Source organism: Pelodiscus sinensis, chromosome 29 (genome assembly GCF_052426305.1).
Source record: "Pelodiscus sinensis isolate ZL-2025 chromosome 29, ASM5242630v1, whole genome shotgun sequence".
Lineage (NCBI taxonomy): Eukaryota > Metazoa > Chordata > Testudines > Trionychidae > Pelodiscus > Pelodiscus sinensis.
Window position 1 is genome coordinate 7,891,413 of NC_143080.1, and position 27,153 is coordinate 7,918,565.

General features: G+C 54.8%; 1 long non-coding RNA gene across 1 annotated transcript; it reads left to right on the forward strand.

Annotated features, from left to right (window-relative positions):
* The first annotated feature begins 13,343 nt into the window (after nucleotides 1-13,343).
* LOC142820995 (uncharacterized) lies at nucleotides 13,344-17,213 on the forward strand. Its single transcript, XR_016348032.1, has 2 exons — nucleotides 13,344-16,875; nucleotides 16,988-17,213. It is a non-coding gene; the product is annotated as an uncharacterized LOC142820995 (long non-coding RNA).
* Nucleotides 17,214-27,153: the final 9,940 nt, after the last annotated feature.

Genomic DNA, 27,153 nt, shown 5'->3' on the forward strand with positions numbered 1-27,153 from the left:
TCCTGTCTGGTTAAAAAAAAATTCAGAAAATACCGGACACCTAAAATGTCTGGCATTTTCTGATTTTTTTCACAGTCAGGAGGTGGAAATCCTGGGGTCTGTTAGGGCCAAAAAGCCTCAAAAGTGTTTCTTAAAGGGGCCACAGTTTTTTGTTTGTTTGTTTTTTGTTTTTTGTGCTTAACAACTCTTGGGTTCCTTTTTCTTCTCGGTATTTTTTCAGAAACCATCTGGCAACCCTATTTGCAGCTGGTCCGGGTTAATTTGTTCTTTGGGCAAGGCAGAAGGAGCCTCTTCCAGAAAGTGCCTCAGCTGAACTGCTGCCGATCTGCTGCTCAGAGCAAAGCATTGTGGGCTTGTGGGAAAGGAGAAAATCTCACTTCCTGCCTCTGCTCCCTGTGTATCCCTGGGCCAGGCTGTGCCCCAGCTCCCTCTGTAATATGGGGAGAGTTCCCGGGGGGCTCCAAGGATCTGTTCATAGCTGTCAGAAAAGGGCTCATTGACTCTGTTGCCAGTGGCCTCCGCAGCAGACGGCGCCTAGCCCAGAAAGGGTGGTTACTTGCAGAATTCAGCATGGCACAGCAGTTCTAGATAGAAAAGGCCCATTGGCTCATGGTGTCCATGCCCAGAGGCCCTGAGTGGCATTGCTCTGCATGACTCACGAGCAATCACGCGCAAGCCTGCTACTGGCCCTTATCCAGCTGCCAAATGTTGCTCTCCTGTAAGAACACCTAATATCTTGTACCTCCAGGAAGCGGGCTGGGCCGGGCCTGCATTTCAGCTTGGGGAGGAGGTGAAGTGCGATGAAGGATAAGTGCCTGGGACAAGCAAACTGTGGGTGCCACTGTAGCAAACCCATCTGGGGAGGCTAGAAAAGGCAAACACCCCACTGGAGAGCAGCGTGAGTGGAGCATGTGCGTAAGAAGATGTTATTCACCGTCAGTGCAGTCATCTCCTGACTATGCAGGGCTCAAGAGCTTTCAAAGGTAGGAGAGAAAGTGAGCCAGAGCCAGGGAGGCGAGTAAATGGGAGGAGCCAGCGGCAGAGCCAGGGGAAAGAGGGAAAGACAGCAGGGAGGAAAGCGCTGACTCGGGCATTCTGCTCTCTGGCAGGCGGGGCCGACTGACTGGCTCAGCAGAATTTGCTGGCAGCGCTTGCCAATTTACTGTCCTGAGCCCCAGAGTTAAACATGATCCAAAGGAAAACCTCGGCCACGGCTTGCTGGGAAGCCAAGATTCTTGGCTGGAAAGTGAAATTTGGGTCTAATAACAATGTGAGCTGAAACTCGCTGCCCCGCCGGCTGCCCCGCCGTTCGGGGTTTGCAGCAGGACGGCGGCAGAGAGGATAAAGCTTCTCCCCAGAGGGCCATGCCTGGTGCCTCCGCCGTGGCGCAGCGAGGCAGAGACGTGCTCTCGGCATCTCGGTGCTGCATTTTACATCGTACGACGGCGCCCCAGCCCCCGATGCCCGTTGTGCTGCCGAGAGGAAAGTGCCAGGAGGCAGGGCCGCTGAACCGGCACACGAAACTCACCACCCGACTGATTCTCTTTTCGATGTCATTTCATTAGCGGGGATGATGGGGATGTCAGACCCTCTCTCTGGCCAGCGCTTTAGTTAAAGGGGAAACGTCAAGGCAGCAAAATGGGTCAGGGCATGCCGGGCTGCAGAGTGATGTTCTTGGCGCTCACCTTAGGGAGGAGGGGTGGGCATTGACTGTGCTAGCTCCCATGCAGCTCAGGGATTGGCGGAAGTCATTTGGAGGGCTCCTTCAGGGAATCTCTGGGCAGATTTATGCTGAAAACATTTGAGCAGGGCTCCATTTGTATCACAGTCCCTGGTTTTGCAAACAAACCATGCATGGGCCCCTCACTTTATAATATATTTACCTAGTGGCCCACAAAAAACACACAGCAAAGAAAACAAATCCAGCTTTACTATAAAACTTGAACCATGTTCCCTGCCATTAATGCACTCAACATTGTCACAAGAGCCGTGCGTGACGCCTGAGCATGTCTCTGTTCTACGCTGCAGTGTGCACGCCATGGGCTTTGTTTAAAACGGGTGCTTGGTTTAACATGGACCTGTGTATTTTGACCTTATTTGCATATGCCGCAAGGAACGTTTTATAGTCGACAAAGCGAATGGCTGCACGGAGGTATTTTTCATCTCATTTGAACGTTTAATCATTATAGTTTTAATAGGTAATAAAATAAGCTGTCTACTTTTAATATGGAGCTATACCTAGCTCTTAGAGCTGGAAGGGACCCAGGTCATCAAATCCAGGAGCAAGTACCATCCCTGACAGATTTCCCCCAAATACCTAAATGGCCCCTTTAAGGATTGAACGCACCATCCTGGGTTTAAGCAGACTCATGCTCAAGCCACTGAGCTATTGCTCTCCCCCAGCACATAAGAGCACAGCCTGGATCGGGCCTATAACAAAGTGTGGGACCATGGGCTGGGGACCCCACATTTGCCTCACGCCAGCCCTGGAGCCAGCTCACTGGAATGGAACGAGGCTCTTTGTTCAGTGAGCCACTCTCCCTACCCTTGACCTGCCTCAAGGCTCAACACCCACCTGGTGAGCAAGCTGCGTGGTTGCCATCGGGGGGCACCTGGGGAGCTGGTGATGCAGCCCAGGACTGGACTCTGGGATTCCTGGCTCTGCCTTGACTCCCTTTGCCTTCAGCAGAGGTGGGAGGAGACGATTCCTTGGTGTGGAATGGCGGCTGCGGGACGGGGTCAGGCACTTTTGGAAATAGCTTCCCTTGGCCGGGCGGTGAAAAGGAGCTGAAAGCTCTGGCGTCGGCCTGGGTTTCAAACGGGGGAAGCGCCCACCTCCCAGTGAGGACCACGCTGGTGATGTTCGGCCTGAGCGCTCACAGCAGGGCCCTGATTCCACGGTGGCACACCGAGCTGCAACCCCCGAGCAAGCCTGGAGAGACAGGCCCGAGAAGGCGCATCGGTCCAGCGCTACAACACGCAGCTCAGCCCCGTGGGAGGGTGGCGCGTAGCAGCTAACGCAGACCAAAGGACTGCTCTGCTTCTAGTGCTGGGATACCCAGGGCCATCCTGAGGGGGCCACGGGGCCTGGGGCAACCCCCCATTGCCTCAGGTACGGAGTCTGGGGCAACCCCCCCCCCATTGCCATAGGCACGGGGTTTGGTGCACCCCCCCTGCCACTACCCCCGCCTCCCTCTCCCCTTCCCCCCCAAGCCCTGCCCCATCTCCACCCTTTACCCCCTCCCTGGAGCAATGTGGCCTGGGGATTGCGGGAGCCTGGCGCAGCGGAGGCAGGGGTCACCTCCTCCCCCTCCCCACACTCATCATATGGGTGGTGGGAGCCAGCGCGGCCCTGCGGCCCGCTCCGTTCCGCTCCACCCCGCTGCACAGCCCTCCCGGCCCGCTGCGCCTCGCTTCTCCGTGGCAGCAGGAACCGAGCACCCTGGGGCAGGCTGGGAGAGGGCAGCAGGGTGGAGCAGCGTGGGCCAGGCTGCTGTGGCTCCCGCCACCCGCGTGGTGAGTGTGTGTGTAGGGTGGGAGGTGAGTCCTGCTGCTGCCACCGTGCCAGACCCCGGGAATACCCCGGCCCTTCCCGTCCATATGACAATTGGGGTGGCCACCCCAGAGCCTCCCCCCAAAGCACGGGATATACCAACAGGTGGGGGGACCTAAGACACCGATCCTGCCACTTCTGCCATGACCTGAGCCAACTAGGGCCCCTTTTCTTCCCCAAGGGGCAGGGGTCGCCCACTAGCTCCTAGTGGGGGTTCTGGCAATTCCTAGCAGAGCAGAGCGAGGCTGCCCCATGCAGTTGATCTCTGAGTGGGAATGAAGTGGTGCTTCACTCTAAGTGGCAGACTTTGCTACCATGGCAACAGATGCTCCAGAAAACAAAGGCACAGACCCAACCAGCCCCCTAGCCCCAAGCTTCCTCCGACCGCTCAAAAGTGGTTCCCCTCCCTTCTCTGAGATTCGGCTCCCAGGACTGTCTGTTGTTCTCGTTTTCCATTGGTAAATAACTCCAGGCAAAGACAAACTGAGATGCTGCGATGGGAAGGCAAGGGGGTTGGGAACTGAAAATCATTTGGCGGATGTAGGTCCCATGTTTCCTGGTGCCAAAAGGAGCTTCCGGGGTGTTTGCTGTACGAGGGAGATTTTTACCCGGGGAGAGTTCTGAGGTGTGTGATAGTAGAAGCTGCCAGCTGGTGTGTGTGCGTAGAAGGAATATGCAAAGGCCGAGGCCTCTCTCTGAAACGCATTCTGCACGCGCAGCTGAAGTTGTCAACACTATTTGATTATGTTTATTCTTGACAATCCAACCATGAGCGTTTGATCAGCTCCAAAGAAGGAGAAATTCCTGGCTGCCATCTCTTTCTTTCCCATCTGTTCTCCCAAAGATAAACAGCGTTTTTCCTCCCCCTGAAGAGTACTGCGGAGTGAAGTCTGAAATACTGGAATAATTATTAGACCAAAGCACAGGCCAAAGATCAAGAGAAAGGAAAGATGAAATATTGTCCAAGGTGCTGTATAAATTCTGCAGAGTAATTTCTTCATGAACATTCGGACGGGAGGACAGGATAGTAGGAGAGTGGGAGCTTCTTGGTCTGCAATTCAGGGTCTTGTTGAACCTAGACTCGCCATAATTTGCATCAATGTGCATAATTCTAAGGGTCGTTTTCTGCATCAGTTGGTTTCTCTGGGCCGTGCAGAATTTAGCTCAAGAGAGTTGGGGAAAACTCTTGGCTGCAGCTTCACTATGAAGGGCTGGGGAATGGCCCGTTGGCCATAACTCGCTAGGCATCCTGCTATTTCCTGCAGGCTTTGGAACCCATCAGCGGCTCTCCAGGGAGCAGGAGGAACCCACCTGTGAAAGACACAAGGCGAGGAAGATAAATGATGCTCTACAGCAGATGCCAGCTCGGCAGATACTCTTGTCTCCGCAGGCGTGGGTGGGACTCGCGAGTAACAGAAGGAAGCAGCTAACAAACCTTCAGAGAGAGAGAAAAAAAAAACCCCAAAAAACAGAGAGAGACTTCTGTGTTCCAGATCCTGAGGCTGACAGAGACAGGTCCTTGCTGTTTTGTTTGCAGGGCAGAACTTTCCCCTGCTGCCAGTGTCTTCTCTCCCCTCTTGTAACTTGCATGCTGCCGGCTCTCTGACACCGGGCCCTTTGGGCTGGGGACACCTTCAGCCCCCTAAGGCATCCAGACCCCCAGCAGCCCAGTATGTGCCATGTACAAGTGTCCTGTGGATCCATACCACCATGGGCAGGAGCAGACGTGGTCTCACACAGACCTGATGCCGTACAATCCAAGCAAAGCTGCACATAGGTGTGTCTGTGATACAAGAGCATGCACAGGGTACGTCTTCACAGCAACAAGGCACCCACAGCTGGCCTGTGTCAGCCATCTGGGGCTCAAGGGCTCAGGCTGCAGGGTTGTTTTGTTGCTGTGTAGACATCCGGGCTTTAGCTGGGTCTCAGCACTGAAGCAATGAAATAGCCCTGCAGCCTGAACCGGTTGTCCCGAGCCAGCCCCGGGTTTTTCTTTGCGGTGTAGTCAGTCCTTTTTTTGTAAAAAAAAAAAAAAAAAGGTGCCGGTACTCCAGGGGAAAAGTTGTTGAGAAAAAAAAAAACGGGGTGGGGCCGGCATTGCCCTTTTAAGACACATGGCTTCTTTAAGGCACATGGCCCAGCTGACTGTGGGGCATTTGCATACAGAGGTGCTGGTACGCTCTGTTCTTTCCAGGTAAGCTCTGACTAAAGGTGCCCGTATTGCGTCTGGCGGTGCCAGTACTGCATACCAGGCAGTACCGTCACAAAAAAAGCATTGGGTGTAGTTGTACCCATACTGGCCTATACGGGCAGACGCACTGGTGAGCAGACAGGGAATGTGGCTCAGTCTTTGCATTCCCTTCTGCCTGGTTTCCTCCATCTATCCCTGTTTGCAGAAGCCCCTCACATCCCTGCCTATGGAATCCTCCCTGTGCCGCTGACTCTCAGCCATCCCTGTGGTGTCGTGGACAGCCGGTAGTCTGCTCATTCAGGCATCCGAAGCAACTTGTTTGATCTCATCCAAAGGATCAAAGCAGGACCTAGCACCAGGCCTAGAGCAGGAAGAGGGCGTCTGCTATTGCTATCAGAGCAGGCCTCTCTGCTGATCCTCTGGGACTGCGTCATGGATCTGCATGGAGCCAAAGGCAGCTACCTCTCCCCCCACCCCACTTTTCCCAACATGCTACAGCCAGGCGTGTTGAGCAAGGGAGAGAAAAGGGATGTTTCCAGGTTAAATGTCTGTTTTTAAGTTAATCCCGATTTTCAACCTCATCTCCAGCCTTTGGGGCTCGACAGCAGCTAGTCCAAGGAAGGGACCGATGGGAAACACGCTAACGAGGGCAAAGTCCTGTTCAGCGAAGCCAGAACGCTGAGGCCTGGGAGGATCTTACATCCTAGCATGCAGACAGCCTTTTCCCACTTCCTCTACTCCAACTCCGGTCTCCATTTACCTAGGTCCCTTCTCACTGAAATGTAGCACAGGGAAAGAAATGCATGCAGCAAAGGAACTCTTTCTCCTCCTTTCCTGCCACAGAGCATGGGGCATAAGGGAGGGCCTTATTCAGTGTTTGGTGACGTGCCAGTGAGGGATGGAGAAGATGCCTTTTGTGGCAGTGAGTTTCACAGGTTATGTCTGGGTGTTAGCCAACAGTCCTGTTGAGCTGGTGAACCACCATAGTCAGGGGAGACTGTAAAAACAAGTAGTCCTGGGGCACCTTAGAGGTTACAAATATATATATGGACTCATGAGCTTTCATGGGCACAACCCACTTCCTCAGATGAATGGGAGTGGATATAATAGAAACCATTATATAAAGACATACCTGTCAATTGTAGGAACTGTGTGAATGAGGCTAATTAAATGGGCTGAATGAGTTCCATCCATAACTTTGGATGTGAAAATGTGGATGTTAAAGGCAGGAGAAATTGGCTTTGTAATGCACCCACCAGTTAATGTCTTTATTCAAGCCCAGGGTAACAGTGTCAAACTGAATTCCAGTTCTGCAGACCCTCTCTGTAATTGGGTAGTGAAATTCCTTTGTAGAAGAACAGCTACTTTTAAATCCCCTACAGGTTTATGTGTTTTACCGTTTCAAATGTCTGATTTGTGTCCATTTATCCTTTGGTGCAGAGACTGTCCAGTTTGGCCAATATCCATGGCAGGGGGGCATTGCTGGCATACATCACATCAGAGGATGGGCAGATGGAGGAATCCCTGATGTTGTAGCTAATGTGGTTAGGTCCTGTGACGGTGTTGCTTGTATAGACGTGTGGAGACCGTAGTAATAGTGGGAGGCATCTCAGAAGGCCAGGACCAGTCCCATGGAGAGATTTCAGAATCAGGACAGAGACCTTCAACTGGCCTCTGTTCACAGGGGAACCCGTGCAGGGCATGAGAGGACGTGTTCCCAGCAGCCTGTGCTGCTGGGCTGCCATTGATTGGATGAGGCTTCATCTCCAATGGTGAGTCGAGGTGCCGGAGGCAGAAAGCCACCCATGGCTGGGCCAACTCTTGGCCCACTCCTCCCACCTGTCTGAGGCCTGGCTGGCTGCTGCCACCTAGATAGCAAATGTGAAAAATCAGGCCAAGGATAGGGCGTGCAATAAGAGCCTATATAAGAAAAAGGGCCAAATATTGTGACTCTCCCTATAAAATTGGGACGGATGCTCACCCAATAATGGCACTTCCTTGCAGACCCTCCAACTGCATGTGTATTATAAGCCAGGGTTGGTGCATGAGGTCAGGGGACACACACACCTCTCCTACCCGCACAGGGGGATACTCTCAGGCTACATCGACACTACAGGCTTTTGCGATGTGCTTTTGCGAAAGAGAGCGTCCAGACTGCACGCACGCTCTCTCGAAAGGAAACTCTGATTGCTATTTACGGAATGGCCACCAGACCACCTGTGCTTTTTTCAATTGCTTCTTTTTGCGCAAAAAAACTCTGTTCCCCGTCCACACACACCTTTCTGCGCAAGAGCTCTTGTGCAAAAAGGAGTTATTCCTCATAGAAAGAGGAATAACTATCGCACAAACCCCTCTCTCTTCTTTCGATTTTTTGGTGCAGAACCACGCTTGAGATGTGGACACTTTGCGAGTTTTTGTGCAGACACTCTGCCGTGTAGATATAGCCTCAGCCAGTGCTGGCTCGTGGCTCATCCAACCTCCCCATGAGGCTCTCCAGCTGCCTGGCTGCTCAAAGGAGAAGTATTATGCGAATCTTTATCTAGTGCTTTTCCCGGCATTGTTTGCTGACTCCCCCGTTGGCCCTCATTACCAGCCTACATCCTCTAGTCAGAGCGCCTGCCTCGGGGACCCGCCAGCCTGCACTTTGTATAACAATCGGCATGAATTATTGAGCGGGTCTTTCTTACGCAGGGAGCCCCTCGCTCAGATGTGCCGATGGTTGGCACAGCACCAGTGTCCTTGTGAGCGGCGGTGGCTGGAGAGGAAGGGAGGCCAGTGACCTCTGGACAAGGGTCTCCAGAGACCAGACCTCTAGTCCCAGCTCTGCCACTGACTTGCTGGGCGACCTGGGGCTCCTCACTGAGCCTTTGTCTGTCCAGGTTGGAAGCTCCTTGGGGCAGGGACTGATAATTTCTGTGCAGCGCCTGACACAGTGGGCCCGAAGCGCTCTTGCAAGGCAAATGATGCGAAGAGCAACTGATGGGTGTAGGGGGGGTCGTGTCATGCCCGTAAGTCACCAGCCCCACCTGTGCTGGAAGCGGTGGGCATTTATATGTTGAGGGAGACTTCAGCTTCCCTGTACTCATTGGGCAAGGCTGCCCTGTCCTTTGAAGGCCCAGTTCGGTTTCCTTGGAGCACAGCAGCTGGTAACAAGCCAACACCCATTCGGCTCTGCCAAGCATCACGTTCTGGCTTTCGCAGACCAGAGAGAAACCAGACATGGAGCCTAGGGAAGAATTATCCTCAAGAAAAGGCACCTGGTTGCCGTAGCAACCACGCAGGGCCCCATCTCCATCTTAGCTCTTCTCCGGCCAAGCTGCTAAAGTGCTGCCAGAGAATCCCCCCTCCACTTCGCGCCCCTCGGCCATGACCATGTCAGGACTTACATACCCGTCGGTCCCTAGACCGGGAGGTGTCTTACGGTGCACAGGCCATGGAGGAAGGCGCGGCTACAAACAGACACCACTGTAATTCCTCTCTGACAGAGGAGTCTGCCACGTGCTCTGCAGTCATTCCCAACCCACGGCATTCCCTTCCTTCATGCCAAAGGGGGTGGGTGCCTTGTCCCTGGGCAAACAAACCTCCTGGCTTTTGTGTAATTAACACCTGCCAAGGAGAGAGAGGTTCGTTCCTAGGCAGGCTGGATGTACCGCACATTCCTCAGAGCTCATTAGTATTCACATAGGAGCAGGATGTTTGCGCACAGAATCCTAAACAGAGACTTAAATGATTACAGGTTGGTCACATCCGTCCCGCAGGCCAAGAAGAAAGAGTTTCAGCTCCGCAGCCGGGTGTTTTGCTGCTTCCCGCCAATATGATCCAGATCAAAGAGGGCAGCATTTCGCTCTGAGAGTAGCGCAGAGACCAGGTGAAACCCCGACTCCGTGTCCCTGCCTGGCTGGCATAGTGTGCGGGGGGTGTTGTTCAGGAGAGAGGGAGTCGTGCTCACGTTTTCCAGTGTCACCGGATGAAATTCCCAGCAATCGGGGGAGCCCTGTGGAATGAAGCTTGTCCTTTCTTCAGGGAGGGGCACCACTGTCTGGTTTCCCCACACACCTCCGTGATGTTCCTGCACTGAGCTGCTCATAGGCATGGAAAGTAGGGGTGGGGGGGGGGAGTGTGCTGCAGCACCCCTAAGCTTTGCACCCAGCGTAGCCCCACAATGGACTACCAGCTGCTGACTCCAGGTCCCTGGCCACTAGCCCCTCTGCTGTTACCTAGGGTCCTGACCTCCGGCCCCCCATCCGGAGACTCCATTGCTGGCCTCTTGGTCCCAGCTGTTGACCCCGGGGGCTCTGCAACTGGCCGCCAACCCTGGCTCCTAGGCCTCCATTTCTGGCTCCTAGTGATCCCCAGCTGTGTCCAGGGCATGAAGAGGGATAAGTGGGGGAGGGGCGCCGCTCAGCACCCCCCTTCCAAAAACCAGTTTCAGTGCAACGGGAGCTGCGCAGCGTTCACACCCTCGTCACACCCCAGGCAGGCCTCTTGGCTTTTTTTTGCCACCAGTGGCAGCTGCCCCAAGCTAGTCCCCTCAGCCCAGTCGTGGGGAATGGGACAGGAAGGGCCCTCGGAGCTGAACTTCACCAGCGCAGAAGCTTTGAAAACATGAGCCCCGGTCAATACTGCGTCCTGGTGGCCTGGTGCTGAGTGCGGTGCTGCCACACAGGCCCCGGCTGCGGCCTGGCTCCGGAAAGACGCCGGTGCTAAATATGCTACCGCTACTGGGATCTGCGGCCTCCTTCACGGCAGTGCCAGATGAGGCCCAGGGCCAGGCCAGCCCCTCTTGCTCCCATCGGTGCTGCTGCAGCACCCCTGGCTCGAAGCGGTTTCCATTCTATGCAGGGTTTGGTGCAGAGGCGCTCGGCACCCCCGCGGTGCAAACGGTTCCAGCCCCCCTGCTCGCCTCAGGCGTGCGCCACCTCACAAGCCCCCGAGGTTAGCTCCCCGCTGTTACACTGAGATGCACTGGTCTTTCTGAGCGCGGCTCTGCCCTGGGAAGCAGGAGAACAGCCCAAGACGAGCAAAGCCAGCAGACGCTGCTATTTATTAGGGATGTTAGAGGTCGTTAATTTAATCATCGTGTCACCGCACCAATCAAATCTTAGCGGTGACACGATTATTCGATGGGCCTCAGGGGTGGGGCTGGCAGCCAGCCCCCTCCTGAGGAGTTTCCTGCCACCCCACGTTGCTGCCTCTGTATCAGGTGGGAGCAGGTTTGTGAGGGGAGTTCCCTGCAGACAGGGCACCCTGCCTGCCCCTGACGTGTACCGGCTCCCACCTGCCCCCCCATCAGAGGCAGCAGCGCAGGGGAGGAGGGGCAGGCGGCTCCGTGGGATCTGGTGCTCTTGGGGAGTTGGCACCCACTCCCCCCCCCCACACACACAATACAGAAGCAGCAAGGGGGGTTGGGTGTAGTCGTTTGGATTAACTGATAACCGTAGGTGTATCGGTTAATCATTTACACGACTACAAACAGCCCTACTGTTAGTGATAGAGATGTAGCCGTGTTAGTCTGGGGTAGTTGAAGCAAAATGCAGGACAATGTAGCACTTTAAAGACTAACAAGATGGTTTATTAGATGATGAGCTTTCGTGGGCCAGACCCACTTCCTCAGATCAAATAGTGGAAGAAAATAGTCACAACCATATATACCAAAGGATACAATTAAAAAAATGAACAAATATGAAAAGGACAAATCACATTGCAGAACAGAAGGGGGATGCGGGGGGGTGGGAAGGGGGAGGAAGGAAGGTAAGTGTCTGTGAATTGCTGATATTAAAGGTAGGGAGAGTGGGATGTTTGTGAGTTAATGGTATTACAGGTGATAATTGGGGAAACTGTCTTGGTAATGGGTGAGAAAGTTCAAAGTCTTGTTAAGTCCCTGGTGGTAAGTGTCGAATTTTAACATGAATGACAGTTCAGAGGATTCCCTTTCAAGTGCAGATGTAAAAGGTCTTTGTAGCAGAATGCAGGTGGCTAAGTCATTTAGAGAGTGTCCTTTCTGGTTAAAGTGGCATTAGTTGTATTGCCTAGAGACCCCAGGCAGAGATTAGGGCCTCTTTCCGCAGCAGGGCTCAAGCACAAAGCCCTCCTCCCCACCCCCACACGTCCCAGGGAGCTGGCAGCCTTGCTCCATGCCAAAATGCAACATGTGGTCGAATACAAAGGTGCCAGGGTGCTCGAAGGCAGTGGAGAGGTGGCTGCTGAACCAGCTGAAAGGTCCCTTGTCTAGTGGTCAGGTGTAGGGCTGCTCAGCTCCAGGTGGCCCTTATGTCAGAGGTGTGGCCAGGGTGGCCCGGTTCCCGTGGGTGCCACACTGGTGGGGACCCCCCTGCATGGGGCGGAGGTTTCTCCATTGAGAAGCTCTGGCTGGGGGAAGGCCACTTTGCTAAAAGCTCTGGCCCACACTCCCTGAGATGGGAACAGAATGGTGCCACGCAGCCGCTGCCACGGAACCAACTAGGAGAGCCCTGGCGTGGCACGTAGGGCGCTTCACGCTCATGGGAGAGACCCCACGTGGTTTCTGCAGCTGAAATAGGAAACCACGTCCCACGTGGACGTATGAACCACGTCCCACTCCCAGTCCAGAATCAAATGCACCTATAGCCTCTCCCCCTCCTTGCTGCTCACCGTTGTGTATCGACGCTCTCCTGCCGGTTCCTCCCAGAGCGGCAGGAGAACTGGGGGGCTGGAGCCGTCCGGACTGGAGCCGACAGGCGCAGTTCTGCCCACGCCCATCGCTTTGCTGCCACAGCGAGGGCCTGGTTCCTCGGTAGCGGCTAGGCTGGACCTCTCCACGGGGTCCCCATTTGTCCGCATGGCCGGAGCAAGAAGCAGAGGCCGCTGGAAAAGGGAAGGGTGAATACTGGGGAGTTTGGCACAGCGTTGGGGATGGGAGGTGCTGCCGAGGCAGGGAGCAGAGGCGCCAGCGCCGTCCATCAGGGTAGTGAAACGGCTCCTCTGTGACCCAGGCGCACTAGCCCTCCCTCGGCCAAAACAGCTTCGGATCTCGCTTTAAACAGCCTCTCTCTTGGGCCTTGCCGGGGCGGGGAACCTTTTTTGGGTCGGGGGCTGCTGACCCACAGAAAAAATCAGTTGGGGGCCGCCCACAAACAAACCCTCACGGCCGTGGCCCCGACTGAGGAGAAAAACCCTCCCACATTCCCCTCCCACACCAGAGCCTGGGAGAGGGGGGGCAGGCAAGTCGATTTTGTGTGCTCCATCCCTGTGGTGGGTGATGGGGGGGCTGGAGCACCAGCCCAATGCTGAGGGGGCGGCCCTGAGCCTTGGGGGGGGGGGGATCCTAGCAAGCTGGGGGCCACATCCACCCCCCAGGCCTGAGGTTCCCCATTCCTGGGCGAGGTCGTCGCGTGGCAAGGACCCACCAGAACGGGCACCTCAGTATCGATGCACGGCGCAGGGCCCTGGCGTGGCTCCGGATCGGGTCTCCTCCCACGTGTGAGAAGGCACCAGCCTCGGAGCCTCGGCCATGCCGGGCTGTCTCCGGGCTGTGTCTGAAAGACTGGCGGGGCTGGCCACAGACAGGAGCAAGCCTGCATATCACGGCCCTGGCTGAGCTGTCTGGAGCGTCCGCGCTGCCTCATGCGGAGCGCCTTTTAAGGCAACACCATGCGGCATGCGGAGGAGGGATCGTGCGGAGTTAAAACAGGGCCTGGGCCCTTCCCGTGCAGAGACACAGGAGGGGGTTGTTTGTAGCTGGTCCCCTCAGCACCTGCGTGAGGCAAATACAGAGCAAAGCCTGAGGAAACCCCAGAGCGGAGAGGGAGAGGGAGCAGCTTGTGCTGAGAGAGGAAGCTCTGCTCTGCAGCCCTACACTGGGTCCTTTTGGTATTTCCTCCATTCCCCGCTCACAAAATGCACGTGTGGAATGGCTCCTGCCTAGCGACTCCAGGAAGGGGACCAGGGGTGAGTTACCAGCAGCACTGAGGCCTCGACGAAGCTGCCCCGGAGTCGGCGCTCGCCTGCCCTTGGTCCCCTCCAGGTTCAGAGGGAAATCCCCATCTTTGCGGAAGCTAATGACAGAAGACTGGAGAGAGAATGGATCAAAACAGCTTCATTTGCAGCAGCCCAGCTCTGCAGTAGGCCAACGGCACGCTCCCCCAGGGCTGCTCTCCCGCCACGCGCAGGATGTGGGACGTCCACAGACACACGCCGCAGCCCAGGGCTGAAGCTAACCCTGTCCACAGCTTCCTAGGACTGAAGGAAGGGAAGAACAATGTAGGATTGGGGAGGAGGAAGGGAGGGCGGAGAAGCAATGCTGGCCCACAGACTTTGGGGCTGCTGGGACGGACCCCACCCGAGGGATTCCCCTGGAGAAAGCTGGATCATCACTCTGCCCTGTGTGACAATGACTCGGCTCATCCTGTGCCAGGTTTAAAACAAACAAAAGGAAGTTTTTCTTCACCCAGCGCACAGTCAACCTGTGGAACTCCTCGCCAGAGGATATTGAAAAGGCCGGGACTTGAACAGCACCCACAATGCTCTGCAGCCAGCTGTTTCTTCCGGCCCGGCAAAGCGCAGAGCCTGCTCCTGGATCACAAAAGGAGCCGTCGCCTACCGAACCATCCAGTCCTAATTAAGGAATGAAACCAGCTTTCCCTCGGGGGGAGTTGGAGGCGCATGCCAAAGCTGCGGGGCCTCCAGTGCTCCAGGGGAGGGCTGCAGCCCCGCCGGGCCTTTGGCCAGGAATTGCAGAGGGTGTCTAATCTCGCTCCCCTCCCGGAGTCGGGGAACAGGGCGCACTGTCCCGATTCGCTGCCTGTGGTCCCTCTGAGCAGCGTGCCTCTCTCAGGCGGGCAGAGCATGGCGGCGCGGGGAGGCGGGCGCCCCAACGCTGGGGAAACATCAAAGGGAGGTTGCTTCTGATAGCTCCGGGGCTGAGGCTGCCTCTCCCGGGAGCAGATGGTGCCTGTCATGTGGGGCCGGCTATAAATGGCACCGGATGGAGTCTCCGCAGCGTTAGCCCCGATGACTCACCGGACAACACTGGAAGAACAGGCAGGGCGAGGGTGGGGGCAGCACAGGCACTGGGCACTGCGGGCACAGCCCCGGTGACCTACTAACTCCGTCGGCTGGTGCTGGGCTGATCCTCCGTATGGATTTCGGGGGGGAGGGGAGAGTTTGAAGGAGCAGCTGGTGGGGCTACTAAGCCAGATGCACCCCCGCCCTGGCGCAGGGACAGGGGGAAGGCAGCTTGCGTCTCGCTGGTTGGAGGGGCTTGCGTGGACCCCAGCGCAGACCAGGGAAGCCCTGCCTTGTGCTCCTGGCCTCGCTGGAGCATCGTGGGGGAGAACCCACGGGGGCAGGGCCGGCTGAACTCGACCCTCCTGCCCCGTCAGCATCCAGCCCCACGTCCCCCTTGCGCCCCAGGGTGCTGGATTCGCCTGTGCAGGGGGCAGTTCCCAAAGGGGCAGTTACACTTGCTCTGCAGCCCTTTGGCACCAGCCCAGCTGGAAGAACCGGCCCATGTTCTAGAGGGGGATCCTGGGAACCTTCATGTAGGGGACCCCCCCCCCCGGCAAGGCTGCATCCATCCGTTCCCTTTGGGTGACTGGTGCCAAGGGCAGGGGGCTTTCTAGCACAAAGAGAACTGTGCTTACAGCACCCCTGCCCTTGAGGGCTTAACAAGCCCCAGGGTGAACCACCGGGGAGGAGCGCCTGTGGCTGGCTTGGAGGTGGGGACCTCTGATGCTGGGTTTAGCATCTGGAAGGTGGCGCAGGCTCCGGATGAGCAGGAAAACCTCTGTCGGGAGAAACCGTTTGTGGTTTTCTCCCCACCGGTCTGAGCCCCATGCAGGCACCCCGGGCCTGGAATAGCCGGCAGGCGGGCAGCATCGCGTCCTATCTCGCCTCCAACGGTCCGATGCAGGCTGAGCCCAGGGCAGAGCGCCAGGGGGCTGCAACAGCCTGGGTGGAAGCTGAGCGAGGGAGAGCCCTCTGCAGATAGTGGGGCACAGCTCTGCATGCCGGGGCATTACCCACTTGCGCCTGGCTCCTGAGCGCAGCCTGTGCTCCTGGCATGCAGCCGTTCACGCACCCAGGGGCAGGGCCTGGCTCAGGGGTGCCAGCCCTCTTGCTGCAGGTAGGAGCTGGATTTGCCCTGAAGGGAAAAACATAGACACAGGGATTTTAATCCCCATAAAGCTGTGAGGGACAATTCTGGGCTAGTGGGCAGAGCCCAGAGCAGGTGCAGGACTCCTGTGTTCCTACCCCAAGTCTACAGACATGGCCAGGCCCAAGTGACTTTGCTTCTCTTGACCTTGGCTCCTCCCCTCTACCTCCCCCCGCCTTGAGAAGCGGGCAATAACCCGCCCCTACTTCCAGCACAGCTGGAGATTTCGTTCCTGCATGTGCTAAAGCACCTGGAGATCCTCGAAGGGAGGATTTTATGGACGTAAGTCGTAAGCGGCCAAAGAGGATAATTTATTATTCAAAGGCTGCCCCGAAGTGTGTTTTATCTAGGAATAAAGGTGAGACCTGTTAATGCCTTCCCTGGGGTGATTCTGCTTCTGCCTCGTCGCCACACATCCCACCACGGCGGTTCTCTCCCCCCGCACTCTGACCTTTCAAGAGGCATTTGCAGGATCTTTGCTCCTTGACGGGTCCAGCGGCTGGAGCGGCGTCTGTCCCCCGCTGGCTTCTGAGTCTGTGAGGTCAGAATCATCCCCACCGCAACCAATGGTGACATCACAAACGAGGGACTGTGATGTCAGAGAGGGAGGCAGCGGCTGGAGCAGGTGGAACTCACAGGGAAAGGCGGATCCTGTTTTCATGCAGATGTTCAGAGCAGTAAGAAATGGAGGGGAAATCCTTCCTCTCCCCACCACCGGAGAGATAATTTGGAAGCAGCAGGGCATCAAATAAGAATGTCAGTCAAGAGCTCTTCATTTCCAAATCAGCTTCTGGAAGGGTTTGGATTGGATGTGACCATCACGGCTCGGGTAAAGCTGAACGTTATCCAAGTGTGCAGTGCTCCTTAGCTGCTAATTGCTGCCAGGGCACTGCAGAGACCTGGGCTGTGATTTAGACACAGGGCGTCTCTGCTATAAGTCGCCCCTATATACATCCATTCCACACTAACGTCGTTGATGCCGGTAGGACCTGATGCGTTGTAAGTCCTCCCATTCCCCGCTCTTACATCGCACAACCCCCTCCCTCAATGTGCGCAAATGGAAATCAGCCACAGGAAAAAATTCCCCGCTTTATGTCATTTCACTCTACAGCTCCGTTTTTTTTAATGTCTCTTGGATGTATAGCGGGGATGCCCTGTATGGAATAATGCAGACCACCAGGGCATGGTGGGACACGTACATTTCTTCATGCCACAGAAAGAAAGGGCGAGACGCCAGAGTCCCACATTCCTGCCTGCGCTTGTCAGAAGTTACAGTTAGAGTTCACCTTGGGCTGCGTCTGTTGGTTAAATAATGTGAATAAATCACAGCAAAGCTGCGTCGGTGTCAACGTCTGGGAGCCGCTGTGGGATTCGCCATGATGCTGATAGCCTGCACGTCCACTGGGCTTCTCCGGCAGCAGCTCACAACCCCTCATGAGAATTACTGCTCACGTCCTTGCTTAGACTGTGCCTTTGTGCCATGCCCAGCTCGGCCCTGCTCCTCCCTTGGCCTTCAAGTAGTCAGGGAGCTGTAAGTACAGATAGTGAGTAATGAGTCCAGGGTCCCAGAGGACGTCGGAGTTAGAGGCAGTGTTCCCTCTAAGCTGAGCGCTTGGGCGGCCACCCAGGAGAGAGGCAAATGCTGCCCAGCTGATTAGCAAAGTGCCCACCGCCAGAAGCAGCCGGCAGTATGTGTTTCTACTGGTGGTGCACATCTGCACAGGTCTCGGTGCACAGAACAAAATTCATCCCACACATGGATGGAAACAATTAGCAGGAACATTGGTCAGAGGTGGGGTTAGAACGCAGGACCCAGTCCTGTCTCTGCAGTGGGGACACCTTGCCCCAGCCTCCGGTGCACTGGGAGTAGCTGCCCCACAACTGAACATGCTGGTGCTGTGCAGATGGGACTCTGGGGAAGGAGGCAGAGCCGCCTCAGACACTCAGGGCCAGATTTGCACCAGCTCCCGGCCTGTACGATGGCAGGAGTCACTAGGGGCAGCAGCAGCAAACCCTCCGTTCTCCCTTCCCCCACCAGCAGCCTCATGCAGCTCATGTGAATCAGGGCTGACAATCATGGCCCACTGCCTGGCTCATGCTGGTGCAGTCTCCCCTGCTCCCATGTGCTCCCCGGGCTGTGCAGGCATGTAGCCCTTTCATCTCATGCCACTCCCCACTTGCGGGTTCTCTCTTTTGGCAGCCTGCAGGGAGAGAGGGCGCTGAGCTGGTGCTGCCTCGGGATGGCCGGGAGCCCTGCAGGGAGAGGATGCCAGGGCTGGGAGGCAGCTAGCTCCCAGGAGGGGGATGGGTGCTGCCTGGGCATGCCAAGGGAGGAGCAGGGATGAGCTGGGCACAGCACAAACGCACAGGAAGGGCTCCCAGCTTAAGCAAGGATGTGAACAGTCATTCTTCTGCTCTACTCTGCGCTGATTAGGCCTCCACTGGGGTATTGTGTCCAGTTCTGGGCACCACATTTCAGGAACAGGGTTGCCAGATGGTTTAACCAAAAATACCAATTCCCCTCCCTCCGCCAAAAAAAAAACACGTGGGAAAAAATTCTGTTGAGAAAAAAAAGGGGGGAGACCAAAGTTGTTGAGCAAACAAAAAAGGACCCTGAGAGTTATTAAGCAAAAAACAAAAACCAAAAAAAAAAAAATTAAATAAAACCCCAGCATGGCCCCTTTAAGAAATGCTTTTGAGGCTTTTTGGCCCTAACAGGCTGCTGGGGGCTGTCTGCCATCTTGTCTTCCCGCTCCGGACCAGACAGCTCCCCTGCGGAACCAGGTAAGCACCTGGGATTTTTGCCTCAAGGCCAGGAAAAAATCAGAAAGCACCAGACATTTTAGGTGTCCGGTATTTTCCGATTTTGTTTTTACAGACAGGAGGTGAAAATACCAGACTGTCTAGGTCAATACCGGACACCTGGCAGCCCTATTCAGCAGAGATGTGGAGAAATTGGAGAGGGTCCAGAGAAGAGCAACAAAAATGATGAACGGTCTAGAAAACATGAGCTACGAGGGCAGGCTGAAAGAACGAGGTTTGTTTGGCTTGGAAAAGAGAACCCCGAGAGGGGACATCATAGCAGTTTTCAAGTATCTAAAAGGGTGTCACAAGGTTTAACAGCATATTAGGGGGCATTAGGAGGAGCATTGCCAGCAGATCTAGAGAAGTGATCATTCCCCTGTGTTCGGCACTGGTGAGGCCACATCTGGAGTATTGCGCCCAGTTCTGGGGTCCCCATTACAGAAAGGATGTGGACACATTGGAGAGGGTCCAGCGGAGGACATCAAAAATGATTAGGGGGCTGGAGCAAATGACTTACGAGGAGAGGCTGAGGGACTTCTGTTAAGTCTGCAGAAGAGAAGAGTGAGGGGGGATTTGAGAGCAGCCTTCAACTCCCTGAAGGGGGGTTCCAAAGAGGATGGAGAGAGGCTGTTCTCAGGGGTGACGGACGGCAGAATGAGGAGCAGTAGTCTCAAGTTGCAGTGAGAGGTGTCTAGGTTGGATTTTAGGAAAAACTCTTTGCTTAGGAGGATGGTGAAGCCCTGGGATGGGTTCCCTAGGGAGGGGGTGGAATCTCCATCCCTAGAGGTTTGGAAGTCCTGGCTTGACAAAGCCCTGGCTGGGTTGATTGAGTTGGGATTGGTCCTGCCTTGGGTAGGGGGCTGGACTCGATGACTCCTGAGGTCTCTTCCAGCCCTGGGATTCTATGATTCTAAGGAGGAGGGAGGAAAATTGTCCTCCTGGACCTCTTGATAGAACAAGAAGCAATGGGCTTGAATTGCAGCAAGGGAGGAGGTTAAGGTTGGACATTAACAAAAACTTCCTAACAGTTGGGGGGGTTAAACACGGGAATAAATTGCCTAAGGAGGTTGTGGAATCTCTATCACTGGAGCTATTAAAGAGCAGGTTGGATAGACATCTATCAGGGAGGATGGTGCTTGGTCCTGCCATGAGGGCAGGGGACGGGACTTGATGACCTCTCAAGGTCCCTTCCAGTTCTAGGATTCTACGGCTCTCCCCAAGTCCTGCTGAAAGTCAGTGGAAGAGCTGGGACAGGGGTCCAGGCTCTCATCCGCTCAGCCACGAGAGCCCCTATTTCACGTTCAGGAGGTTTCACTCTGTGTGACTGCACTTGCTCCCCACCCCCTGCGTTCTCCCCCGGGCACGGGAATCTGACCCGGCTGTGGCGCTGGGGTAACTGTTCGCCTGGCCTTTGGGTGCACAGTCAGCGTGGCTGGATTTTCCCTCCCCAATCCTGGACAGAATGAACAGTGAATGGGACAGTACGGGACCCGCCCCCTGCAGCCTGGGAATGATGGGTTCTGTCCTGGGCCAGTAACCGCGCACCTCAGCTCACACCATGCCGGAGGCCCTGGAAATTGCCGGAGACATTGGTGATGCACAGACAATGGCAGGAGGCCGTTTGCAGCCTCACCACTGAGACGCCAGCAGGTGGGCTGCCTGCAGCCTCCAATTCCAAGGCTTTAAAACGCCATCCCCCGCTGACAGCTGTCACGTTTCCTGTTGGTGTAACTCACACACCTAGTGGGTGTGGTTCACTGTCCCATGCATTGGCACTGAGACCACTTACAGCGAGAGATCAGAACAAGAGAGCTCTACAGCCTAAGCTGAGCTCCAGCTGGATTTATAGCTCCAACTGTAGCAGCTCCTACACTGAGGTTACAGGTTCAAATCCGCCTGGCGGTGGTTACGTTGGTGTGAGCAGGGTACAATCGAAAAGGCTCCCCTGCATAGTTGATGCTGCACCCGAGTTTGTCTCTGTGCTTCAGTCTATTCATTCCTGGAGGACTGCTGATGGCTGGAGTGTCTCCTGGGTGTCAATTGGACCTCCTGTATTTATCACACTGTTTGGGCTTTCCTCCCTGCTTCAGCCAAGGCAAATTCTGCAGCTGGCGCATGTTTCACCAACCCGGAGGTGTCTGCCGAGTGGGCTGGCTCCTCTTGGATCAAAGCTCAGAAGGGTTTTATTAAAAACGGTCCGTGCCAGTTTCAAGCTTCGGAACAGCTGAAGGTTTCCAGTTGCCTCGGTCTCCCCACAATACGGAGAAGGAGACCAAGATCAGTGCGTGACAGAGCTGTGAAAGGGTGTGTGTGACCTGCAGGGCTGTGGATTAGCATTGTGGCGCAGCAGCAGCAGCTCTGTGTGTGTGGACGTGGTTGGTGTAGTAGTGGCTGCTGTGGGCTGGACTGAGTGGCTTTGGCAGGGTGAAGAAGTGTGCACATGGGCTGGGATTAGGGTGAGCAGATGTTCTGATTTTATAGGGAGAGTCCCGATATTCTGGGCTTTGTCTTATATAGGTGCCTATAACCTCCCTGCCCCCCCCCCCCCCCCCGCTTATCCAGTGTTCCCTGTAAGCTGTGCACTTGTGCGGCTGCTCAGGAGAAATTCCAATGCCTCCCAGCTGATTGGCAGAGCACTCACAGCTAGGTTTGTGTTTCTCCTGGTGGTGCACATCCACACAGGCCTTGGTGCATGTAATACAATTTATTCCGCACATGTATGGAAAAATCCACACGTGGATAGAAAATATTAGAGGGAATATTGCTCTTGTTTTCACACTTGCGGTCTGGTCACCCTAGCTGAAATAGGGGTGGGACGGAGGGGCATGGGCAGGTTTGTGGACTGCCAGTTCTGTTGTTTTCAGGAGCACAGGCACATGTTTAGAGAAGTCAAGAGCAAACGCACCCAGTTTGGTCTTGTGCTCTTGACCCCAAGTCACATCTTGACAGGGGTGTGTGCAGGAATTTCAATGTGACCCCTTTCAGAGGGGTACAGAAGCTCCCTGCCTCTCCCCCTTCCCTTCCAGCCCCAGAAGGAGTTCAATGTTTCCTGCCTTCGGGGCTCGAGAAGTTCTGTGCCCCTGATGATAATTGGGGGGCTGGACCCCTGCTTACCCCCCTCCGTATACACCCCACTCCTGGATTGAAAGCAACATGCAATGTGCCAACCAGTGGCTGGTGCACGAGATTTGATGTTAACCTATAACGCTGCCCACGTCTTTTCTTTTATTGAGCGTCACACGTGTGGGAAGCCGCTCTTGAAATAAAGCAGAAAGCAGTGGCAGGAACAGGAAACCCACCAGCACGTCACAACAACCCACGGTTGGATGAGCCCCACTGAGAGCAAAGCACCTCTCGGCTCTGGAATGCAGTCAGCAGCACAGCAACAATGCCTGTAATGGGGACACAGCCACAGTGGTCACCCACGGACACCGATGTGTGGTTTAAGGGAGTCGTCCGAAGCAGCAAAACTCCTGTGCATTTACCGCTCATAGCTCCGGCTGGCAGCTGGGCATGCTCGCAATTCCTAGCAAGTTACAAGAGCTGCCAAGCCCGACCACAGGTGTCTGACGCTGGAATGTCAGCTGGGGCAATGGACCATGTCACCATGAGGAGCAACTAATAAATCTTCCAAAGGAATTGCAGCACACAATTGTTGCAACTGCTCAAACTCTCTGGCTACGTCTAGACTACATCCCTTTTTCGTAAAAGGGATGTAAATTAGACGTATCGCAATTGCTAATGAAGCAGGGATTTAAATCTCCCCCGCTTCATTAGCATAAAAATGGCTGCCACTTTTTTTTGGCACGGAGCTTTGCTGGAAAAAAGCACCAGTCTAGATGCGGATCTTGCGGAAAATAAAGCCTTTTCCGAAAGATCCCTTATTTCATAGAGGGATAAGGGATCTTTCGGAAAAGGCTTTATTTTCTGCAAGATCAGTGTCTAGACTGGTGCTTTTTTCCGACAAAGCTCCGTGCCGAAAAAAAGCAGCAGCCATTTTTATGCTAATGAAGCGGGGGAGATTTAAATCTCCGCTTCAGTAGCAATTGCGATACGTCTAATTTACATCCCTTTTACGAAAAAGGGATGTAGTCTAGACGCAGCCTCTGTGTTTCTGGTGATTTCTTTCTAAACTGTAGAACTCCAAACGATATAACACCAATTTCAGAGAGAGTCTGAAGAACTGGAATTTGGCTACAAATCTGACACTCTTATCCTGGGCTTGAATAGAGACATGAACTGGATGGCGCACTACAAAGCCAATGTCCCCTGCCTTTGACATCCGTATTTTCACATCAAGAGCCCATTTAATTAGTTTCATTAACACAGGTCCCACAATTCGTAGGTAAAACAAAAACCAGGACTATGTAGCACTTTAAAGACTAACAACATGGTTTCTTGGGTGATGAGCTTTCGTGGGCCAGACCCACTTCCTCAGATAGGTACTTTTTCTGCTGTTATGTATCTCTTGGATTCTGTTATTTTCACTCCAATTCATTTGATGAAGTGGGTCTTGCCCACAAAAGCTTGTGATCCTATGTATTTTGGTTAGTCTCTGAGATGCCCCAGGACTCCTCATTGCATTTAAAATTACAGACTAACCCCTCTGAGACGATAAAACGTAGAGAGATGTTGGTGCTCAGGCATATGGCAGCCAGGGCACTTGGCTCAGAGCGGGACAGTGCCACAAAGCCCTGCACCAGCTGAAATCCATTCCTTGGACAGGAACCAGAGGAATTATGTTGACGGCAATGGATCACAAAGGGACATGTGCATGGGTGAGAGCTTCTAGAGACCACATGTATCTCAGCTGGGGGATGCTGACAGAGCCCCATAGGAACAGAACAGTGATCGGACCAGATCGGCCTGGAGGTCTCGTCCGGTCTCCTCTCCTGTGTCCGTCACTGGCCTGTGCCAGCTCTTCATGGTCCCACATCCTGTGTCTAGTGCCTGGCCCTCTCTTCTTGTGCGAAGAGCACAGGCACAGGAACGAGGGGTGTGGTCATTGCTACACTCCAGGGGACTCTATCAGCGTTCCCCAGCTGAGATACATGTGGTCTCTAGAAGCTCTCACCCATGCACATGTCCCTTTGTGATCCATTGCTGTCAACGTAATTCCTCTGGGGAGCTGGGATTTCTGTGGTCTCTAGAAGCTAGAGCCCCAGCTGCCTGGCCCCAGCCTTTCCCCAGCTGCTGCCCCTTCTGGGTCCTGGTTTCCGGCCCTGAGGCTCTGCTCCTGCCCCCAGCTGGGGGGTGGGGAGGGCACAGACCGTGCTAAGGGGGCTGGCTTTCAGTACCTCCACTACCAAAAGTGTCCCCATCCCACTGGCAAAGAGAGACAAAATGTGCCCAGGCCACGTCGTAGGCATCACGTTTCGTGAGCTACGGAAGGGACTGCTCAATAAAAAGGGACTGTGAGTTTGGGGCAAGGGACTAGCAGGAGCTGGGGGTCAAACCCAGCCACCATTGGAAGGGACTTTTTAAAGAACAAAGTGTTGGTTTAACTCAGCACCCATTGAAACCCATGGGGTTTCACCACCGGTTTGCCCTGGGTTCGGGACCCCCTCCCCATCTGCCATTCACCTGGGCTGTGGATGACGAACCAGGCTCCCAAACAAGCCCTGACAGACAATCGCGCTTCTGAGAGGTCAAGGGGGAAAAAAATTACCAGCTGATTTACATATCATCTGCATCTCAATGAAGGCTGCAGTTAGATTTACATACCATCTGTGTAGCACAGGGTGCCAGGGTTAGTCGTGGCAAGGAGTGGGAAGAATAACACATAAAACACCGTCTGAGCAAAAGAGCCCAGGGCTGACATGAACAGGAGCCACAGAGCAAGGGAAGAGGGTGGCAGCCCCAACCAGCGGGAAATGGCTGCCAAGTAACGCCTGAGACCTGCCATGCCAGGCACCACCAGGGCAGAAAGCCAAGCAAACCGGCTGTGGCTGAGTCTCATGGGCGCAGAACCTGTATGGCTCCGATTGTCCTGGGGCTCAAGGGACCCGTGTGTCTCCGATTGTCCTGGGACTCCGTCCTGCCGCTGAGGAGGAACAGCTGTATCGGCAGCTGGGGAGGAGCTGGCGAGACAGGGCAGAATTTTGGAGAGCTGGAAACGGATGCGAAATTCTACCCGGAGTGTTCACAGAGCAACATTTTCAAACGTGAGCGTCCGAAAACGAGTCGCCTAACTCCGTGCAGAGGAGCTAGCTAAAAACAAGCGGTTTTCCGAGGCGCTGTGCACCTGCAGTTCCCGCGGGCATCCAGTCTGGGCGCTCAGCAAAGGGGGAAGGAAGTCAGTGCGCTCCCGTGCGGTGCACTGGTCAGAGACTGCCCGGCTGGGGGCTGGCCTTTGGCCTTTGGCCTTTGGGCTGTGAGACCAGGCCAGCCTGGCACCAAAGTCCCCACCTCCCCAGGGCTTGGGCGGCCGGACAGCATGGTTCCTGCCACCCCGGGGATCCAGTGGTAGGGCAGTGCGGTCCCCCCCAAGCGCCCTGCACCCCCTGCCCTGAGCCCACTCCCACCTCACTATGCCAGCTCCTGCACCCCCATACACACACCTGTCCTGAGCCCTCCCACCCTTACCTTGACTCCTGCACCCTCCCACTTCCCCACCCCCTACCCTGACTCCTGCACCCCCCTATCCTCCAGCCCTCATCTCCTCCACACCCATACCCCTGAGTCACTTGCCCTGAGGCCCCCACACTGGATCCCATACTTAAATTTCTTACAGGTATGGTCCTATCATTGGAAAAGGTTCAGAGAAGGGCACAAAGTGATGAGGGGTTTGGAATGGGTCCCATATGAAGAGAGATTAAAAAGCCTGGGATTTTTCAGATTAGAGAAGAGGAGACGAAGGGGGGATATGATAGAGGATTATAAAATCATGGCTGGTGTGGAAAAGTGAATACGGAAGAGATATTTACTTATTCCCACAATATAAGAACGAGGGGTCACCAAATGAAATAAATAGGTACAGGTTTCAAACAAACAAAAGGAAGTTTTTCTTCACGCAGCACACAGTCAACCTGTGGAACTCCTTGCCAGAGGATGTGGTGAAGGCTAGGATTTTACCAGGGTTCAAAAAAGAGCCAGATAGATTCATGGAGGTTAGGTCCATCAATGGCTATTAGCCAGGATGGGTAGGAATGGTGTCCCTAGCCTCTGTTTCTCTGGCGTGGGTGACAGGGGAAGGGTCATGTGAGGATTACTGGTTGTGATCCCTTCCTCTGGGGCATCTGGTATTGGCCATATTTGGCTGACAGGATACTGGGCTAGATGGACCTTTGGTCTGACCCAGTCTGGCCGTTCTTATTTACTTATGTTCTTATCACACCCCCACTAAATCCTTTAAGGAGAGTATCTATAAAAAAATGAGGGTACTTTCATCTCTGGTATGCAGGGTGAAAATCTAGATCCTTATCCAAGTACCTCTATTGGCCAATCTGTAGGCACCGGATGTGAAAGTCTGGGCCAGAGTTTTGAACATCCCCGTGGCTGCTACTTGGAGGTCCGAAGGGGCCGATGCCTTTTGCAGGAAATGTGACTGCTGGTGCTAACTCGGAGACTCAGGGCTGGGGGAGCGGAAGTGGTGAAGACCTCAGGCTGTTTGCAGAAAAGAGGAATATAAATATCTGTATCCTAGCCGATGCCACGCAACCAGTGACCCAAGGGGGCCTTCCAATCCGCAGATCTCCACAAACAGTTTGCTGGTTCCCTTTTCTTGCAGCAGTATCTGTTCTGGCCGGAGATGCATGATCTTTGTTTGTAGCCCCCGGCAACGGACAATTTAGCAGGGTTGCAGCCAGGGCGGGGGAGATGAATGATGCTGAATCCGGATACACCTTGAGAACCGGATACACTGGGAGTCCAGCCACACGTTGCTTTTGATATGTGAGACACCCGCCCCCCCTCCACCCCATCCAGGGCTTTCCCCGTGGAGCTGCTCTGGGGCGGAGAAAGTCAGCGTGTGGCTTGGGGACTGTGGGATGAGCCCAGCGCGGTTTTCCAAGCCACGGTGGAAGCTTTGACCAGAGCCTGATTCTACACAAGCAGAGAGGTCTTGTCGAGGGGGCTCTCGTTAGGCGTCGGCCGCGAAGGAAGAATCTTTATTGATAGGTTTACAGGGACGCAGTGGGGGGCTGTATTCAGTCTGTTCGCTTTGTTCTGTTGCATGTGATTGCCACCTCTTGTAGCCCCATGAGCGTGCCTCAGTTTCCTTGGGTACTGCAGCACTACCTAGATCGGAGAGACTCACGGAGGGTATGTCTACACTACCCCGCTAGTTCGAACTAGCGGGGTAATGTATGCATACCACACTTGCTAATGAAGCCCGGGATTTGAATTTCCCGGGCTTCATTAGCATAAGGGGGGAGCCGCCATTTTTAAATCCCCGCTGCTTCGAACCCCGTGCAGCGCGGCTACACGGGGCTTGAACTAGGTAGTTCGGACTTGGGTGCCTATTCCGAACTA